The sequence below is a fragment of the Lycorma delicatula genome, chromosome 2 (assembly GCF_047948215.1).
Source record: "Lycorma delicatula isolate Av1 chromosome 2, ASM4794821v1, whole genome shotgun sequence".
NCBI classification, from domain to species: domain Eukaryota; kingdom Metazoa; phylum Arthropoda; class Insecta; order Hemiptera; family Fulgoridae; genus Lycorma; species Lycorma delicatula.
In genome coordinates, this window is record NC_134456.1 from 170601979 (window position 1) to 170617713 (window position 15735).

Below are 15735 nucleotides of genomic sequence, written 5' to 3' on the forward strand. Positions count from 1 at the left end.
GGTGGGTAGGTTTGAGAAAGTTTGTAAAGTCCGTGGTGGCTACGTCTCGACCTCATGACCTCCTGCCAAGTCCTCTTAGAATTTTTTCGTCCTGCACCATTGGTTTGATAGTATTTTAAAAAGGCAAGGTATTTTAAAAGAAATTTTTACAGCTTTTAGTTTTTTTGTTTAAATTATAATATTTTATTTTATTAATTTATCTTAATTTGTTTTTAATTAATAAAATGGAAAAAGATTCATTATTACTTGAAAAAAAAAAAAAACATAAAATAATGTTTAAACTAATCGATATTATTTAATGAAATAGTAATTTGAATAAAAGAGAAAATTTTATAAATATTTTTATTCCATAATCTCACTTTGAAACAATCTTGTTAGTTTGTCCGTTAACCCTACATGTAAACGTTTTAAGCTGAAAATAACGGATCAGTATCAAAGATCAAACTTATTTACAAAATAAATAAAGAACAAAAGCATTCTCCAGAACTATTCACAAAAAACTTACATTGATTATTTGACAATAAAAATTCTTAGACTAGTCAAGATTTTAATTTTTTACAAAAATAAAGATTTTTGTTTGTATTCAATTCATTCTGTTGAAATATTAAAATTTACAGTTACCATAAATTATCAAACAGATTAAAATATTTAATTATCAGAATTAACAGAATTAGATTGATTTAATCAATTACAAATTATATAAAGGTACAATTAAATTTATTTTATTAGGATATATGTAGTTAGTTCTGCGTTTAATTCTTGATAAGTGGTGAGAATTTTCAATATATCGTATTATAATTATTGTAGCATGGAACTGTAAATATTCTCAATATAAGAAATTAATGGATTAATTTAATAATTACAAAGTTATAGATAGAATCGCTCATAAATTCTAATTGTTCTCTTATATGTTATGCTAAGGTAATTTCATACATAATTATATGCTATTAATTCAATTAAATTATTAGCAGTTACTATAGTTTCTATTAATACGTATATTTTCTGTTATGATTAAATTATGAATATATTACATTAGTAAATGGATAATTTATGATACCCGACAGAATAACGTATTCAGGTTGATTTCTTTGAGTTATTATTATTCATTATTGTCCTGAATAAGTTAGTTAAATTAAAATAAAAACAATATTTTATTTAAACAAAATTAAAATAGCTGATCCTTGACAAAATAGTATAGAGTATATGTATATGTAGGACCGCATCCTTCAATTTTAGCAGGATAACCAGTTGATGTAATACTGGCTTCTAGAATTCCCGATAAGGGGTGTATTTTTTAAAATTTTTAATTTCATCCATCTCATATTTGTAATATTTGTTTGTTTATTTGACCGCCATCCAAAGTTATCACAACAATACAAGCTGGTAAAAAACAAACAAATAATGCATAATAGAATTAAAAATAAATAAAAAAATACAGATTTTCGTACAAAACGTAAACAGAATTAAATTAGTAATTATTTTCCCACATAGTAATAACTCTCCAGTTCGGTACAGAATTCATAACACCAGTTTCTAACGTACATAATTATATATTAAATGGTATAACAAACTTTTACGCCGTTTTATCGTATTTTAGATTTATATTGTACTAACTTAGGAAAAAAATATAAACCTAGTTAACAGCAATAAAGTAGACAAACAATGCACATAATCAATCAACGTAAATAATCATCATGCACATGTTATTTTTTTATAGACCATAAATGTAACCTAATATTAATCTAAAGAAAACAGATAAATATTATCATCAAATTAAGAAATGCGTTAACTGTAAGGAAAATCGCAAGAACATCTACCTAAGTGAAGGAATGTTACTAATCAGAATCGCATCTAACAGTGGAAAGTGGAGGCAGAACGACAGGTTTATTGTACAAGAAATTCTGGAAAAGAAATTTCATCACAAGCAAACGGAGTGTCTAATATCAGACGATGTCTCTATTTGATAACTTTATGTGTTATTCTATACACTGTGTTATACCGAGGGTCAATAATGCGATTTAGAATTTTTGACTTACGCATTACGGTCCTTCAATCATCTCAGTGATCGTGTGACGAACACGACCAGAGAATATTAAAAGAAAAAATTGAAATTGTTCATGATATATGTTTATTTAACTGTATTTTACGTATTACGATATTAATTACAGAAGACTGTTAATCATGGCTTGGCAAATTTTTTCAAGTATTGTTTCTTAGAGTTATTGTCTTTCTGTTTTTGATATTACATTCCTCGTTGTACAAAGAGTTGATTTGATATGTTTACGATATATTTTTTTTGAAAAATTAAAAGTCTGAAACATTCACTAAAATAAATATGAAATTAGGTATTCAAAGCATCCATGTCTCTAAGTTAATTTCTAACATGACATTAAACTGTTTCATGAAAAATATGGTCATACTTTGATCGTATGAGCTATTCTTTTACGCATTTTGTATGTTTATTATTACTGTTATTATTATTTTATAATTTTTTTTTGTTATACGGGCATCGACTTCTAAGGTCATTAGTCCTCGTCACATTCTTTAAAAGAAGTTTATATCACTGTCAGGTTCGTCATATATAAGGGACTAAAGGGCCCTTATATTTTATTTAAAAGCACCAAAATACACAAACTTTGAAACACAAACACTGAAACCACTTAAAGTTTAAAAAAATAAATAGAACAGAAAAATATATGTATGGAAAAAAAATGTTTCTCAACGTTTATTTTGGCTCCCTTCTTTTATTTAAGTACCCCCGGGACAACCGAAACCGCTGTTGCAGCACATCAGTCGTCTAGGATGCCGCGGTAGTTGACTGCCCCTTATAAATAGTCCCGTAGGACGTAACCCATAGGAGTCCCTGCCACATCATAAGAGTAATATGACCACCTGTTCAGGACGGCCAAAGAAACCCTCGGTTGGGAGGAATTTTTCCCTTTCCCTCACGATCCCGTACAACACGGCCTTGAGGGTGCCATTTGCCTCTACCCCCCTGGGAGGCCGCGCCAGACCCAGCTATGCCGTTCCTGACAGCATCCCCCAGTGGCTGGTCACGGTCTTTTAATAAGCGCCTGACTCTAATCCGGGGTCCCCTACCGGGGCCCCAGACCGGCCTCGGTCTTTCTTTTCCCCACCTAAGGACCCCAGGAGTCTCCGTTCAATCACTTAAGGTTGGACGCCAGAGCATCTCACCCCTCCTGAACGGGACTGTCCTCTCTGCCCTAACGCTAACATCCCACACCCATTTTCACTTCTTCCAGGTCTTCTTTCGGATCATGTTACCTTATTGACTATAAATCAGTTCCGCTCACTATAAAGCATTACCTCTACCATATTATCTGCGGTAACCTATTCCACCCACGTCCGCATCATCATTCTGTCTTCCTCCCACCTTGGGCATTGGAAGACAGTACGTTCCGCGGTACCCCGTAACCCGCTCTCCATAATACTGGCAGCTTTCAGACTACTGTCTCTTCCTGCCGCGTAGATAGCTATTAAAGCTACCATGCCCCGATAAAAATTGGGTTAGTTCAAACGTCAGTTCCCCGTGCTGACGTCTGAGCCAAGACCTGATATTTGGTATTAGCTTCTTCGTCTAGAGAACTCTTATCTAGTCCGTCTCTCCTGCCAGCGCTCTGTCGTCTCCTTCCTGGCCAGAAGAGAAGGGATGACAAAGACTCTTTGTCATCCCTTCTCTTCTTCGCAGCCATTCTTTCGCCAAGAACACCATAAGGGGAACAAAGCAACCACCAGAACTGCCTCTCTAGAGACCATTCGGTAAGCCATAGCAACACCGATTGCTAGTCGGCGCTGCAGCCCTGCAAGCCTCCAAACGGTGGACTTTCGTCCACAATGCCCTCTTCCACACTGGCACGGCATACAAGGCAACGGACCAAGCCACCGCCGCCAGCATCCTGCTCTTTGATGAGCTCGCTTGCCAACCTTGCTCATGAGCCTTGGGACAGCCGACACTGTTCTGCCTGCCTTGTCGACTGCCTCCCTGACATGATCTTGAAAGGCTCTCCGGCTGTCGAGCCAAACCCCCAGGTATTTGGCTCTACTGACCGGCTTGATAACGACCCCCCTTACCTGTAGCTTGGTGGGGGGAAATTTGCCTTCTCCCAGCCATCACCAGCAGCTTCGTTTTTGTCTGCAGTGAGGCTAAGGTCGTGGCCTGCCAACCATCTGTCGAACAATAAACTGGCCCGTTCACCTTTCCTGATTACTTCCTCTTCTGTTTTGGCCACTAATACCGTGAAGACGTCATCGGCAATACCGGTAATCGAAACTCCGTAAGGATACCGCAACCTGAGGACGCCATTACATGCTAGGTTCCACAGGAACGGTCCAATTACCAAACCTTGTGGAACACCGCGCTCCAAATTGGTCGTAATCTCCTTACCCTCTGCATGAGCAACTATCCTCCTGCCAATAACATAGTCCTGAAGGACTCACACAAGATACGGTCTGTTATCTCTCCGAATCATCTCATCCATGATGCACCCGAACGGCAGTGAGTTGAATGCATTCTTGACATCCAACATCTACCGTCGGGATGCACTCGTCCTCCAAGAACTCACTGCGGCCTCATCAACAATCCTCATCTTCCTAGCTATAGCATCTTTCGCCCCCTCCTGAATCCATATTGACGTTCACTAAGGCCTCCCTTCCGTTCTACTTCGTCTCGAAGACGCTCCGCCAACGGCCTTTCGAAGAGTTTGCTTATGTAACTTAACAGGCAAAGAAGTCGGTATCCGACTGGCCCTCCTACCTCTAGTCCATCTTTCCTCAGTAGACCCAGGCCTCCTTCCGTTCTAATGGCAAACAACCATCCAGGAGTATTCGGATGAAGGCCGCCAGCACTTGGTCCACAGCAACTTCCACCGTTGCAGCCACCACCTCGTTATAACTCGGTCGAGGCCGGGACTCTTTTTAACTTTCAGTTTCCCTGCCGCCTGTGGGAGTTCGTCTATTTTGAATACAGGGATATTCACTGCAGCTATCTCTCTACAGATAGGGTGGTCACTCCTAGGGAAAAAATTTTATCAATTCGGTTCCTAAGAACTTCTTCGCCAAGAACGGGTAACGTCGTACAAAATCTACCAGTAACGATTTGGAAGGCATCATCCCATATCTCGTCCTCCAACCTGTCCTAGGCAAGACCTCCCATCCTTATACGTTCCACGCTTCAAGACTCCTATTGTATACATAAAATTAAGCTACTCCCTTAGAGATTCTTTAACACAGGACTTGCAGACCTTTTAGTACTCTACTGGCATGTAAATAAGCTATTTCTTTTTCATTTCCATTTTCCAAATCAGCTTCAATATAATTTCTTAGTCCGAACCTCTTTTTGACGTCCTTATATATTGTACCCTTTTTCATTAGATGCTTGGCTGTAAGTGTTTTATTAAAAACACCGCACATTGGTCTTTCTTCGCCGGTTAACAAATATGAATTTGTTATTCGCGTGTGACCGATTCTAAGTTTTGTCACCGCCACCTGTTTTCGGCGAGACAGCTTCACGTCGCTCTTCCATTTATATGGAGAAGTTTTAACTGCGTTTAGTTTAGTATTTAATCTTCTCCATACATTACTTCACCTGTTTCTTATTGTATTAATTAGACAATTTTAATATCTGCCACTCGTACAGGAATTCTATCCAAGTTATCACAGACTGTTGCCTTTCTGGCAGCTTCGTCTGCATTTTCATTTCCTCCAATAGCAGCACGCCCTGGAGTCCATGAAAATATACATCGCTGACTTTGTCCATTTGATACGTACAAGATGGACAAGATGTTGACGATAAGGACGGCCTTAACATTCTTGTTCCGAATTGCAGTAAATTCTGTTAACGAATCGGAACATATAAGCACTCTCTTTTCACAGAAATGTTCAGAGTAGAGAAGAGCTTGCTGTATGGCAATAAGTTCTGCCGTATAAACACTGGCCAAATCTGGCAGTTCCCAAGAATGGGTTTCTCCATTTACATATATGGAGCACCCTATACCATGTTGGTTTTAGAACCGTCAGTATAAATTTTAACGTATTCTTCGTAATTACTGACGGTTGATAAAAATTCCTGTTGGATGATTACTGCAGGCTTCTTTTTTTATTTCTTCCCGAGAGAGATCCAGTCTTGTGTTTACCGCTGGTAAGAGCTATGGCAGTATATCTATTGTAGAAATTGCTAATGTCTCTGGTAAAGCAATTTAATATTCTGTTGTCAGTTCATGATAGCGTATTCTGGCTGGTCTGGAATAAGTAACACGATGTTCATATAATGTAGCCAAAGGATAGTTGTTAAACATTTTGTTATATATATGGGTTGGAAGGGCCCATATATTTGCTGCATATCTTAGCAATAGGATCTCTCTTCTATAATGTAGTGGCATTATTCCGGCTTCCAACATTAGACTAGTCACCGGACTTGTTCGGAATACGCCTGTAGCATATCTTATTCCGCTGTTATGTATTACGACTAACTTTCTTAAATGCGACTTCCTAGAGCATGAATATACAATACATTCGTATTTGAGTTACTACTGAACCAATGCTTTATACAGCCTCAATATTATTTCTTTATCTGAGCCCCAATTGATGTTGGATAAATATTTAATAATTTTTACGGGTTTTTTGCATGTATCGCTCAATTCCTGTATATGTAATCCCCATGTAAGGGATTTATCCAGTAACATACCTAAAAATCTCACATTATCCTTGTATTCTATAAGATTGTCGTCGATGATAAAAACAGGACTTCGGTGAGGAATTCTCATCCTACAGAGGTGTAAACAGCACGTTGTTTCTGGCAAAAATTTGAATCCAATATTCCTAGAAAATTCATTAACGCGTTAATCGCTCTTTGTAATTTAAGACGAGTCTGACACATGTTTTCTTGTGATAAAGCTGTTGTATTTGATGTTCTCTAAATTGATCATTTGATCAGTAGTAGAGTGGTATTGCCAAAAACAGTTTGATGTGAGAATAAGAGATTTTCTTTTTCTAAAATACAAACGAGTCGATTAATTATGATTTTTTCAAAATTTTTCCCATAGCGCACGTCAAAGAAATAGGACGGTAACTATTGGGATCTATCAAATTTTTAACTGTCTTTGGCACTGGAACAGTATGTGCTTTTTTCCCACTATTGCGGGTACATTTCATTCCGCCATATCTGATTATATAGTACTAACAGTCTACGTTTTGCTGAGGTATTCAGCTGCCTGATGATCATATTATAATGAATTTCATCCGGTCCAACAGCTGTGTTGTCGGCTTTCTCTAACGCTTTCACAAGTTCTTCTATTTTGAAAGGTACATTATGTGAATAATTTATTTCAGTTGTGAAATTTAGTAGACTCTCAAGTATTTTTTACGTATTCTAAAATATTAATCGTAATTAACCGTCTTGCTGGCTTCGTCGAAGTGAATGGCTAGTAGCTCTGCAATTTCATTTAAACGTCATATTCATATTGAAGGAAACTTATGGGAGCACAGTTTGCACGTCGCCAAATCGCTTTTACATTCTTCCAAATGTCTCATACAGTTGTGTTTCTGTCAATGGATGACACATGTTGTTGCCAGGATCGTTTTTTAGAGTCTAACGTAAATCTTTTTTCATACGCCCTATATTTTTTAAAGGTAATTAGATTTTCTAGTATTGTTAGATTTCTTAAACACTTGTACGCTTTGTAAGGCATTATTAGTATCGTTATTATATGAATTTTGGGGAGAAATATATTACATTATTTTCATAAATAGTATACAGCTACTCTCTAACTAAATGATTATACGTTAAATAATGCATTGAAAGATAAAAAATCAGACTTTATAACTATATGTTATACCGAGTGAAATGAAAAATGAAATTTTGTTTAAACCTTGTAGGTTTGACAATAAAAATGCTGAATATTTAATACATCAAATTTCATATTTCCAAAAACAAAATAAACAGTTGTTTGAGAGTGGACAAGTTGCAGTTTGTTTACTAGTATCAATGTTTTGTGTTTTAGGGAATAATTGGAATTGGTACATCAAACAAAGGGCAGAATTTTAAGCTGTCTACAATTGTTGTTGTACGGATAACTTTTTCTTTACATTCCTCCGTAATTATACCGATTATTAATTGACTAGGAAAGTGGGCAGTCGGTTAATCTATTTTCTAAAGCTGTTATGGAACAGCTGGTTGCTGTCCTTGACGACGATGATAATGCTTTTGCAAATAACGTCTCTCAAACCAACAAGAGGAAGTGAGACCCAATGAGTATTTCGAACAAGGACCCACGAAAAGCTAAAAATCACAAGTTAATCAGAGACGTACTTGATGATGTTTGCGACATCTCAAGCAGCGAAGGGGAATGCGAAGTGATGAACTCCCAACCGCATAGCACACCACGGCAAACTGTGACGACGTAGCGTACGCCTAAGGCATCGCTTGCTGATGCTCAGTCTCCTGATAACGGGTTGCTACTTTACAATCAGTTCGAACATCTATCCGAGTATGAGACTGCTGAGCCAGCTCAATATAGAGAGAATGTGAAGCCACCTCTCATAGTCTTGTGTGGTAGGATTGATATTATGAAACTGTATGAGCTATTGGAAACAGAGGAAACTACTGCCGACTTTGGGGTACATGTAATTAATATTACATCTCAGAATTAACCCTAAAAACATTGAAACGAATAATTAAGCGAATAATTCATAATAAAGGAATAATTTAACTAGATAGAAGACAGAATATCATAGGACATACCTTCACTAGGAAAGGTTTAAGAACATTTACAGTAGTTTTACAAAATATTTACTACTCGGTTTTTTAAATATTATCAAAAAAATTATTGTAAGCCAAGGCCATAGAGTAAGGAGCATTGTCAATGCCCATCACCGAACGAATAAGAGATTATTGTAAGGATTCACCCCTGTTTACAATGCCCGAATTAACTGAGGCGGGTTAAGAAATGAAGCTAAAAAAGAGCCCAGGGCTGGACAAAATACATGTAGAGATACTCAGAATATTGGTGGAGAAGGCTTCAGATACCTTTCTTGGAGTTATGAACAAGATGTTGACAGGTGAACATATTCCGAAGCCGTGGAAACTATCACGGTTAAGCTTAATAAAAAAACCAGGAGTTCGTAAAAGTGTCGTTTGTTATAGGCCGATTTGTTGGACGAACAATCTCTACAAGTTGCTGGAAAGGTTACTCGAGGCGAGGTTACTAGGATATAACGAACACACAGGGGGCTTTAGCCCTAGCCAATACGGCTTTCGACCTGGGAAGTCTACGACAGACGCGGTGAAAGAGGTAATGCGTGTTGCAGATACCGCCGCAGCAGGAACTTGGAGAAGGCGCAATATTCCTGTAGTTATACTAATAGACGTTAAAAATGAATTTAATTCTCTGGGTTGGAAAGCTATTTTTGAAGCATTGAAAGAGAAGAAAATACCTGATTATATACGAAGAATAATTCAGAGCTACCTCCATGAAAGAGAATTGGTTTATCGTATGGTCTGTGGTGATCTGAAGTTCACAATCTCGAGTGGCGTCCCTAGGGCTCGGTTTCTACTCTCTGGAACCTCGTCATTGGCGAGGTTCTAGGGTTGGCTTATCCAGTTAGGATAAAACCCATAGCTTTTGCGGACGACTTAGCATTAGTGGTTATTGCGAGGAAAGAGGAGGATGATATATTTGCTGCAAATGCGGGATTGAATATGGTATGTAAATGGATGAAAATGAAAATGAGATATACTCAGTATATCTTATAACAAAACAGTGATGATACCGATGACAGGATGGAGAAGAATGGGAAATATTTCTATTAGAAGTGAAGAAGGCCTCATTCAATCTGAAAAAAAAGTTAAATACCTTGAAATGTGGTTAGACCACTGAAGATCATTTATTCACCATGTTAACGAGACCCACACGAAGGCGAGAAAAATTTCCAAAAGCCTAAGTGTGTTATTGAAAGCAACGACCGGCCCGAGAGATTCAATTAGACGACTATACTCGTACGTGATGAACTCGGTACTACTATTTGGAAGGGGTCCAAGGGAAAACTGCCTGAAAGATAGTGTCAGCATACTCCTTCGTGTCCACCGAGTCTCTCCTGCTCCTGGTGGTTGCCGGGGCCTCTCAGTACAACAGATGGTGAGAGCAAGAATAAAGGTGTCCGAGAAGATGAGTAGAGAAAACGCTAATCGAGAGAGCTTAGCGAATAATTCGGTAGAGGTGGTAGTACAAGAATTCTGAGGACGAACTACTCACAAAATGTCTGCCCTCAAATTCAAGAGGTTGATAAGGACATTCAAAGACCATTTAGAGATTATGTCGAAGGGTAATCTTCGATTGGATGAATGTTCATCTTCACCCTTTGGAGGAAGATTCGTTGTGGACGGCTATAAGGAGTTTCAAAAGGCCACCGAAACTATCACCACTAATAAGGTCGCCTAATGGATAGGCTTGTGGGGATAGCCAAAAGGTGGATTTATTTCCCGCACATCTATGCAATGTGTTCAAGCCACACGATTCGAATGGTGTTGATAGAAAGATTTTTAAGTTCCTAGATACTTCTACGGTTCTTCTATGCTTCCCTTTGAGACTCGCTGTGGAAGTATCATGAGAGATTGATAGATTGAAGTCTCGAGGAGGCCCACAGATTTGATTTGGTGACTGGTAAAATATTGTGCAAGTTACCGTTTACGGGATTGCTTTATATAACCCACCTGTTCATTGTGATAGTTTGGATAACATGATTCTCCTCGGAATGGAGGATATTGCAAGTTACTATGATTTTCAAGAAGATAAGCCCGCAAATGAAGTACCTTCGAACAAACCTTTAAGTTTGCTTCCTATCCTTGAAAGGTTGATCTTTTAAAGATTATGTCCCGTTATAAAGCAGGGTACCGTTATTTCTGATCAAACCTTTGGCTTCAGAGACGGCCATTTGTCCATCGAGCAGGCCATAAAATCTTTACTGTGATCAGTGGATGCCTAGAAAGAAAGCTATACTGTTTGTCCACCTTCTTAGATATTCAGTAAGCATTCGAAAGAGCTTGGCTTCCCGATTTCCTTTTCAAAGTGCAGTCAAGCCTACCGAAACTTGTCTATCTTCAGTTACGTAGTTACTTAAACGAGCGGCTTTCTCAAGTCAAAAACAACCACGAATTATTTGTCCGCGTAGACAATCCAACAGGACTTCCACAGAGTCTTCTTCTAGGTCCGATCCTTCATTTGATACACACTGCAAATCTTTCCAATACTGAAGATGTCACTTCCATCTTTTGTAGACGTTCCAATGATTGTGGTGGTAGATAGTGATCCCTACATTGCTCTCGGGCATACTGAAACCTGCACTCGACCTTATCAAAAAATATGGCTGCGTAGGTGGAGGGTGAAAGATAATCCTGCCAAATCGAAAACATGATATTCTAGATGGGCAATACTCTCATCCCTGATGCAGACACAGTACGGTATTTAAGGTTATATCTAGATCGTCGGTTGACCTGTAAGAATCACGTCAGAAAGACGAGGATACAACCGAATGCTAAACTTGAACGAATATACTGGTTCCTTGATTGACGGGTTCATTTGTCCTTGAGGAATAATCTGTAGCTGTATAAGATTTACTTACACCATTATTGAGGTGTGGTGCACAATTGTACGGAACTACTTGCAATCAACCAGCGGTTTCAAAACAAAGTCCTCAGGATGGTATCAAGGTCTTAATGGTTCGCTAAAAACTATTAGGTGCACGGGTATCTTGGGGAGCCATGTGTTTTTTAGGAGATACGGAGAACTATTAGGGACTATATATCTAAATGGTGCAAGCATGTGATGTGAATCATTTGTCACTGCATTTACTTGACAATGGTTAGGAAGCAAGACTATTGAGGAAACTACATGTACTGAACCTCGCTGATATTTGAAGGCATGGTTGATCATTGAAGAGAACATGGCACGAGATTATATTGTATTTATTAGGCTATAGTTTAAACTTTTAGAATCCATGCTATTATTTCCTGGCTTCTAATTTTAATATTTGTGACTTTACTTGGATAACTTTAATGTTTTGTGACTTCATTATTATTATTATTATTATTATCTCCTTTATCTTTTTTTATTATTTGTGACCTGTAACATTTATTGTTTGGTATCTTTGTTTTTATTAACAATTTCTTCGTTTGTGACATGAGAGGAGTTGTATATTATTAATATTGTATTTGAGGTGGGCTGTCATTGCACGGTCTCTTGACACATTACTCTTAAAATGGCTACACCATTTTATTTATGGCCGCAATTCTTTTGATGACCAATTGTAAAGAAATTGATTGTTCAAAAAAAATACTTGAAATTAGAACTAAATCCCGGTAGGATTTTCGATTATTGATATACGTCAAATGTCAGTGTAGGTTACTAAATAAATAAAAAAAAGCATAAGCTTTACTAAAATTTACGTATAATATATTTATGAATTAACAATGATTGATGCTAAATATAGAATTCATCTTTCACTGTGCAGAGTACAGTTACCTAAAATAAAAACACCCACACTTTGAATATTTGGAACATGAATGCGTAATAGTAATTGGGATAAAGAAAAAAAAAATAGGTACTAATTAAATAAACCAATTTTAGTAAATAAAAGAACAGTCTTGTAGTTAACTGGTAAGTCAACATCCGAAGAATGTTATTTAGAGAGTAAAAGAATTTCCTATCACTCGTGTTAAAAAATAATGATTCTAACCGGAATTAATCCGATGAAGGAAACAGATGAAATAAATTATTACTAAAAGGTATTACCTTATTCAAAAAATACACCCGAACAGGAAAATAAACCATATGCTTGATTGTACTAGTGTCTCCTTATATTTTAACGGGCATATAATTTTTAAATTAAAGAAACGGGCTATAAAAACTGATAGAGAAAATATAGAAATTTTGTAAATATAATTTTTCAAGTAGGGGAAAATTTAATGAAACAAGATAATAAATAATAAAGATGATGCAATAAGGCAATATTAGAATAACCAGTTGTTATTTTTTATATACTACAAATAAGTTAAAGCAATAATGATGATAATAATAATAATAATATGCAGCTAACAAAATTGGTTGGGTCCTTTGCTGAAGAAAGGTGGGTTTTTCAAGATGATTTTAAAGTGTACTTGAAAAGATATAGGGGGAAAAGTAACAAAATAATTACATTATTAGAAATTTCAGAAAAAAGAAATGAAAGCTTCCTCCATCTGTATGGGAGTGGTAAAAACAAACAGCAGGAAAAAAACAATATTTGTGGATATTGTAACTAAATAATATTCCAAAATTCATCATTAATAATAGCCTAACATTTTTTTATGTAATCAGAACAAATTTTCTTCTAAAATTTTGAAATACGATTTCTTGAAAAAAAAACAATTTATTAAAGTTGAGATGCCCAAAATCTCCATTCTAATCTAAATAAATAACGTGAGAATAATACTTAATAATCTTTTCCATTTTACGTGAAAAATGTCTATTCATGCTTAACTACATTTCTTCAAAAGAAATTCTTGACTTTTACAAACAATCTTTATCATTTGTTAATACAGTAAGGATTTCTAGAAAATTAAAAAACAATTTACTAGCTGATACTGAGACATCAATATTATTATTACTTTTAGTATACTTATTGCTATAACAGTATTAAACAACGGGCAAAATGTAACCAATCTTATATTATTTCCCAAACTTATTACTTTTATTAATTATTAACTATTTAATTAAGAATATATATTGTATTTGAAAGCAATAAAAACTACTTAATATTTTAATGTTTTTTTTTTGTTTTTTATTCACAACAGTAATATTTATCGTAGGAGTTTCGACTAAGAGTATTATCAATTATTTTCTCTACACTAATATCTGGCTTCTTTAATATACTCATCAAATCATTTATTTCACTCGTCATGCTTTGATTCATGATGTAACCTCGTTAATTTTAATTCTTATGTACATATTTCTATAATTATATTTTTTTATTAATATAAAACGACTGCTCTTTTTTAAAAATACTTTAAAATTTTTTTTTTGAAAATGTATTAAATATTTTACGTCGTGGAAGTTTTCTTTCAATTTACCAAATCATGTTATTTCAATCTCGCATATGAAAACTATTGCAATATGAAGGATTTTTTTTTTCAATCGTAACTTTTTTTTATCATAATTTGTTTATTTACAATTGGTCCCAAGAAGAAACTACAAATAAATAAAATTACAATAAGTGCTTGATAGGGATTTTCGATGAATATCCTCATTGAAACATACACACATAAAACAATAGTTCAAATATGATATAAATATAAGACAACATAGTTTATTTGTATAAATGCACTTGACAGAGTCACTTTATAAAAAGTGCAAAAAACTCAGGTCGACCATTCCTGAGATGTGTGGTTAATTGAAACCCAACCACCAAAGAACATCGGTATACTAACACGATCTAGGATTAAAATCCAGGTTAACCTATTATAAATAAGTTAGTTTAATTTAAAAATAGAGTCTTAACCGTAAAAAATATATTAACTATTATAATACTTTCTGGTATCCAAATTACGAAACCTTAATCACAGCAAAGAATAAATCAATAATTCAATAAAATAATAAAATACAACAGCAGAAAAAAAACATCCGAATTCAAATACGATAAAAGAATAATACCAATATTTTTTTGCAAATTCATTTTTAATGTGTTTTTATTATTTTAAGTATGCGTTTTTTAACCATTAAGAAAATGCATCTTTGTATGACCGTGTCTTTAATAATTAGAATAAATTAATTAAAAATAATATTAAATATTAATTAATGGTCATTCACTATAATATTTCTAGGGAATATTTCAATACGAAATTAATAATTATCGTTAATTTTCTTCCAGAGGAATTAAATGTATTCTATTTTTGAAGGAGATCAAATTATACTATTCCTTCAATACAATTTAGAATGTACATTGGAGAACAAGAGAATGCATTGACCGATGAGGGTTGGTTGAGTGAAGCACAAAATGTCCTCAGGGTGTTAGAATATAGCCAACCGTTAAAGGAGAAAATCGTTTCGTAATTGAGTTTGTTAAAAGGAGTCATCCTAACTAGCAGTGGTTCTATAATCGATACTCAATTTTAGTGTACATCAATGGACGCACACATCTCTTTAACTTTATATAACTTGTAATATAGAGCGCTATATTAAAGAGGATATAACTTAATTTATTACTAATTAATTAATAACATTTTTTGTTTTGTAAATATCTTTAATAAATACCTTTAAAGTAATTTCATAATTAACTATTAATTTATAAAATGTATTTTTTTTCTTTAAGAAAATTAACCATGATGTACTTAATAAGGGATTATATAAAGGATTATATGACTTGCAGATTGAAAACATCCGATAAGAGTTTCACCAGCCAATAATAAGGTTTGAAGATTTCATTCGTGGGTTGATTCTAAAGAAATAGTCAATAGGTAACTAACTAGTTCTTTTGTATGAATGAAGTAAGAGTCCTATAAACAATGCTGATATTTGTTTTACTTCAACTGGGTACTGGTTATTCGTTTCGGCCATTTTCACTATGCTCTTCCATATTACGCTTCTCGACTCATTTCCTGCTTATTTTCCGTTCCTTTTAGGTATCTCTCAGAATTTCCCCTTTGTTATCCCTTTCTTTACTTATTTGAAGTAACTGTATTCTTTTTTA

The 15735-nt window shown here is 35.2% G+C and overlaps 1 long non-coding RNA gene across 1 annotated transcript in view; it reads left to right on the plus strand.

The window, feature by feature from the left end:
• The window catches only part of LOC142320318 (uncharacterized), a 306799-nt gene extending 291297 nt beyond the window's left edge, over window positions 1-15502 (plus strand). Inside the window, exon 5 of the long non-coding RNA XR_012755345.1 lies at window positions 15415-15502. This is a non-coding gene — a long non-coding RNA (uncharacterized LOC142320318). The remainder of the gene's footprint in view (window positions 1-15414) is intronic.
• The last annotated feature ends 233 nt before the right edge of the window (window positions 15503-15735 follow it).